The sequence below is a fragment of the Pyxicephalus adspersus genome, chromosome 3 (assembly GCF_032062135.1).
Source record: "Pyxicephalus adspersus chromosome 3, UCB_Pads_2.0, whole genome shotgun sequence".
In the NCBI taxonomy this organism is placed as follows: Eukaryota; Metazoa; Chordata; class Amphibia; order Anura; family Pyxicephalidae; genus Pyxicephalus; species Pyxicephalus adspersus.
In genome coordinates, this window is record NC_092860.1 from 97,783,984 (window position 1) to 97,790,584 (window position 6,601).

Genomic DNA, 6,601 nt, shown 5'->3' on the forward strand with positions numbered 1-6,601 from the left:
AGAGACCAAAAAATTTAATCTCGGCGGCCAAATTTACACAGGCCATTCTCGCTTACATGTTTGGTAGGCGAGAACAGCCTGATTCACTGCGAGATCGAATTTTAAAATTTTGCTCGCTCATCTCTAGTTGTGACTTTCCAGAAAGAAAAACATGACATTAAAAGCACCTGGAGGTTAAAGATGGTCAAGGATGATTTATTTTGCCATTGTCTGGGCACCAGTGCAGTTTCAGAAGGATGTACTGTACATTATCTCCTTTATTTAATTTTATTAGAGGCTGACACAATAGCTTTAGTGGTCCAAGGTCACCTAAAATGAGAGTGCTGCATTCCTACCAACCACCTCCCACAAACGTAGTTATGTTATTTGGCTACCCCCAAAATTGCCCTTAGACTGCATCAATGACATGGCTGACTATGGTAGGGACATTAGATTGTGAGCCCCTTTGAGGGAAAACTAGTGACATGAATATGGACTTTGTACAGCGCTGTGTAAAATGATGGCGCTATATAAATACTCTGTAATAATAATAATAATAATAATAATAATAATAACCACCTAATTGTACAGAGTGTACTTCTAGGTAGAAAGAATGTAGCCAGGTATAGGACTTTGCTTTTTTGACATTGTTTTAAACAATATTATGCAGGTATAATAGTTTAGGATAGAATAGTTAGATTATCACTAAAGTTAATTTGAGTGAATATTCAGTACATAATAATGTCACCTAAATAGCTTTACAAGCTCACTGATCAATTTTACTTGGAGTTTCTCTTTAGCAAAATTTAGAATGTAAAATCCACAAAATGACTGCACTTAATGGTGGATTTTAAACTGGTCACATTTATAGTTAAAGACTAGTCTAAAAATTGTACTTCTAGGAAATGGAAACATTGATGTGTACATTTGAGTATCAGATGACAAGGTCAAGTGGTAATTGCAAAACCAAAATGACTGCGTTGTGTGATAATAAACACCGCTCATACTGCAAAAAAGATAAACAATGGTGGTGCTGGAAACAGATCAATATGATCATAATTATGCTGGAGATTGAATGACAGAATATCATGCCAGAAAGTAGATGAACAGCTGTGATGCTGCAGATTTGTCTGAGCTAAGTGGTTTGGATTTGCCTGCTGTTGTCCATAAAAAGTCTCTTGTGTGTACCTTTATACTTAAAGCTTTTCACCCTTGTATGACTTGAAAATGGTATTTTTTTATATACAGGTTGTCCTTTAAATTCCTATTTAGAAAAAGGCTGAAACTTTAGGTAAGCAGCCAAAAACACAGCTGGCCTGCATGTGCATGGACTGTTATATCGCCCAAAGAATTTTGAATTGTGTTCTGTTAACCCTGTGATCCAGGCACCCCTGCCAGACAACGCCACTCTGTTTCTGATTTCCATTTTTTCCACTTCACAAAAGCCATACAATCTGGTCACCAAACTGGCCATAAACTATTAACACTTTGAAATTCTAACATGTCTGGCAATACAATTAGTCTGCTTGATACAGGCTGCAGGTTTCCTAAGTTAGCAATAAAGTTCTGTGAAATTCAGTAGAGCCTGTGGGGCTCAAAGTGCTGCTCCTGTCTCTACCAGTCTATCAGCATCCCCTGTGCAAGCTATTACATGAAAAGACTGATTCCGCCCAAAAAAGTATGTAAAGAGTGATTCAGCCAAAAAAGCAGTGCATATTTGTATGACCCTGATGTATATATGAGCAAATATGTTGTTATATTCTGCCTTCAGTGAGATCTGACCTCATTATGACAATACGTCCCCATGGACAACCTGACAAGCATGCTAATTAGTTATCAGCTTTGTTGTCATGTCTTGTCTAAGGAGATAAACTAAGAGAGTTATGTGATTTTCTGCATATTTATATCTCAAACTGTAGGCTTGCTTGGCATACAGAATTGCATCTACATTTTTATGACTATGCTGCCTGCTGAACAATTCAAACAGGGTTCCATTTACTCTTCAGGTTTATCCATTATTTCTTGAGTATTAGATGCTTTTCAACATGTTGATAATTTATACAAAGGTGCCACATTCCCATACAGTAAAGTTCCAACAAGACCAAAAACAAGAAAACTTATCTAAATTTTCTTGTTTAGTGGGGATGAGCACTTCTAAATTACTGATTAAAATATACTATAGATATGTTTTTTGTGATTTGCATTGGGTTATATGTATGTGCTAATAACAGTGCATGGATATAAACACTTTTTATTATAACAATGAATATTGTTACATCTTGAACAGCTGCACAAATTTAAGGATCTACCATGTACAATGTCATAGGGTCAAGAGATGATTTATCAATAGATAATGGGCAGCAAAAATCAAAGGTTGATTTTAAAATACTGAAACATTTTGGGTTTTCTCTTGTATTCATTTAAATAGTACAATTGTCAGTATTTTCCATTATTGTCCATGATACACCATGAGCTGTACATGATACATGGTGAGCTTCTGGCGTTTGACACACATTGGGCAGCCGAGGGTCTGTGGGGACAAGATACAATGCATAATAAAATTTGATAAAAATGGAAATGTGTCTTTTTCAAAAACTTCTAATATAAAATACCAGTTTTAATTGTCTTCCACAACCTTTAGTTTAAAACCTGCCTGTGGGGAACAGTATATATACTACCTTATGAATACTGTAGATATGTAAATGTGGTTTTAAACACCTACAGCTTATACCCTGCACCTGGAGAATTGTTTTTCATGTTACTTAATATAGCTTGCTTCAATATTTTATGCTTCTGAATCTTCTGGGTAAGCAGCTTCTAATAAACAGATGAAACACGTTGAGTCTTACAGGACCTTACTTACTTATCTTCAATGCCTTAAAAAATGAGTTTTACATAACAAAGTACATACAAAGTTTATTGTACCATACAAAGTACAGGGTACAAAGTTTCTAGCTGAGTTTTGAATATTGGGATTGGCAAAGTATTTGCCACGGAAATGATTAATTTTATTATATTATCTTTTTTATTAATATTATTATTATCTTTTTTTTATAAGGGCAATGGAGACAGGGTAATGCAGACAGTTAATTACTGGATAATCATTTTTATGTATAAAAGTACATCTAAGCTCTTGCAGGATATCTGGAACATAAGACAAACAAAAGACATAAATGACTCAGAGACACAGAATTGTTTAAAATGCTTGCAGTTCTGCTATCCGAGCATCTGATTTTCAGAGACAAAATATCAGGTCTCATTCATCTCTCTAACTGAATTCTATCTTCATAAATCACAAAAAAATGTTACAGCGGCTCTTTTAATAATTTACTTTTACAAGCCTCTTGCTCCATTTGCTTTAAATCTTTTTAATGGCATTACCATTTTGGCAACACTGAGATAGCAGAAAAAGCAAAGCCATTGTGTAGATGTACAGAGAATAATGAGCTTTGTGTTACAGAATCATTTTGTGAAATGGCAGCACTACAAATGACAGAAAGATAACACATTGAGCCAAGTCTTCTGATTATATTTGAAAGTCATTAGTGAAAGCATAAATGCGTACAACAGACATTTCATGCTAATGTTATTCACTCAAAAATTTTCAAACTACTTCTATACATACATATTACTGGGTAATCACCGCACAGTCATAACACATCATCCAGTTCTTTCTAGTCGGAGCACTGTCTTCAATCAAAGCAGGATGTCTATAGTAACAAAATAACACAAAATAATACATTGGGCGGCATTATAATATACCGAAAAAGCATCGGGCTGCATTATCATAAACTCTAATATTAATTATTCAAAATAAAAATCAAGTCCATCAGGATATTAAAGCAGAGCTTAATAGTCCAGCAATTATAGAAGCAAAACATTTTATTCCAGGATCTTCACTAATTACAGGATTTGAATTTAATGTATAGAGATGTATAATGGAAGTAATATAAATGGACAAGGTCTAGACTCTGAAAAAGATTGTAAATAAGTAAGTTATTTGGGTTTTCTATCTAAAGCCTACATGATGGAAAATTCTTCAAATGCTTGTGTGGTAGAGTTAGATCCACTGTATATATGCATTTTAATGCGCTTTAACTGTTAAACTTTGATCACAGATTTTTTTTTATATAAGAAACTGTGATTGGTAGAGGTATTGCTTGCTTTAATAAACCATATCAACATAGATTCCGTTCTTTTTGATCTGTACCTTTGATCTTAGATATATATCATATGGTCAATATCTGGGATTCTATGTGGATTTGCTTTATGCAGATATTTAGGTACACATGAACATATGTGGATATATTGTAAAGACAATTGTATATATTCAGTAAACACATGTCTTCACAGATTCTCCTTTTGGTGGCTGTACGTCTAAAACAGTGGAGGGGGCGTGGCAGTAAACATTTTTCCCTGAGTTGGGCGTTAAGCCATTATTGTCAGATAGAGCTTTCAAAAAAAATTGAACCAAAAACATTATCCAAGCAAAATCTGGGTGTAATACAACATAAATGTTTGCCTAAAATGTGCTACAGTGTACATAATGCAGCCTTGCAGCTTGATTGGCAACGTGAATATTGGCAGGTAGGTAATCAGTGGGCAGCATTCTCAATGGCTGGTTCCCATATTGGCTGGTTATTTCTTAAATATGCAGAGCTTTACAATGGAAGGATTTCAATTATTATGTGTGCCTCCTAAAGTCTACTAAAATAGATCAGTAGTAGTATCTTTACTCTTGACAGCACTGCTTTCAAAGCATTTCTCTAAAATCTCTCCCATCAGAATAACGGTCGCAGTCAAAAATGCTTGTGACTCAGATAATGATTTCTTGCAGAAAGGAAATTGTGGCCATATTAGCTCACTTGTAACATCAACAAAGTTGCAAGCATGGTGGCTCAGGGGTTGGCATTCTGGCATTTGTAGCGCTAGGTCCTAGGTTCAAATCCCAGCCAGGACACTATCTGCATGGAGTTCTCCTCGTGTCCGTGTGGGGTTTCTCCAGGTACTCTGGTTTCCTCCCACATCCCAAAAACATGCAGTTAGATTAATTGGTTTCCCCCTAAATTGACCTCAGATGACATATGACTATGGTAGGGACATTAGATTGTCAGCTCCTTTGAGGGCCAGTTAGTGACATGACTATGGACTTTGTACAGCACTGTGTAATATGATGGTGCTATATAAATACTGTATAACAATAATAATTCCAACTTATTCTCTGGTCCAAACAGTACTGCACCAATGCTTTAGCAGAATTTTTAAACATCTTTATTCTTTGTACCTAGCGATCACAATTATATTCTTTCATTGAATTCCAACATCCTCTATTAGACACATCAGCAGTTACATTGGTGGTATCCACTTTCATTGTAATTGTGCACATATATAAAATTCTAAAAAAATGTTATAAATTTTGGCTCCTTCATTACAGAAATTGCAATTGCAATTACATGCAATTATGTAAATTTATCCATTGAATGTAAAATTCTCAACCATGCCCCTAAATTTTTAATGTCAGTAAACTGTTGCTTTGTTTTGTTCTTTGATCGAGCAATTTTAGAAATCCAGTAGGCACCATCTTCTTCCAGGACTGGGTTTATGGGCTTTTTATTGTCAAGTGAAAATGGCTGCAGATGCTAGTCCTAAGTGGTGAGAGATTGCCCATCCTTTTTCCTGCAGAAGAATTCAATTACTCCACATGTTTTGGGGCTTCTCTTTCTGTTTACACATTATTGTTATTATGTTAGAGCCATACACATATACATATAAAAACCTTGAATCCTTTAAGCTGTTTTGTGCACAAAAAGTACCTGATCTGCCTGCTCTGAAAATTCCACAGATTTGGCATTCATCTATAGATGTAAAAAGAAATACCATTATACTTTATATTCAGAACCTGACATACAGCTGACTTTTTCTGTGAATCAGAATTCTAGTACATTAGGGATTATGTTTCAATATGTTAATTATAAGGAAGCTAAATATTGTGAGCTGGGTTTAAAAGCAAGAAACCCAGACCATTATATTAGATTATATTTGACAAGGGAGAGATTACTGTTTCCCACTATACATTTCATAATATAATCATGAAAGACTGTCCATGATTAGAAAGTTAAATTGTATCCTGGTAATATATGTTATAACTAATTTATTTAAAATTATCTAGATGTCAGGTAAAACACAACATAGCCAATAGTTAACCTTGAACATCTCCACATGACATTAGGAGTAAAGGTTGCATGTCCTAATACCCACTAATAATCTTTTTTATAATATATAAACTTACATTTATAAAAGGGTGAGTTTATCAAAGGATTTAACCATTTAGGCATCAGGAAATAGTCTTTCCAATATTAACAACTAGACTTCAGGCCTGATTTATTAAAGTTTGCCATGAATGCAAAGATAGACTTAGTACACCTGGGTGATCCAACAAACCTGGATTGGATCTGGTCCAGGATGAAAAACATTTGCCACCTAATAGCAAAGGATTTTTAGGAAATCCATTCTAAGTTTAAGGATCACTCAAGTTCTCCCATGATAGCTTATCTTCATCAGTCTTTGAGAGCTTTGATAAATCAGGTCCTTTGAGTGTACATCATATGCCCTAAAAAATAAT

The 6,601-nt window shown here is 34.8% G+C and overlaps 1 long non-coding RNA gene across 1 annotated transcript in view; it reads right to left on the reverse strand.

Moving 5' to 3' along the window:
* Positions 1–2,460: 2,460 nt before the first annotated feature.
* The window catches only part of LOC140327777 (uncharacterized), an 8,288-nt gene continuing 4,147 nt past the window's right edge, over positions 2,461–6,601 (reverse strand). The window contains exons 2-3 of the long non-coding RNA XR_011920118.1: positions 3,605–3,689; positions 2,461–2,509 (exon numbers count right to left, since the gene is read on the reverse strand). This is a non-coding gene — a long non-coding RNA (uncharacterized lncRNA). The remainder of the gene's footprint in view (positions 2,510–3,604; positions 3,690–6,601) is intronic.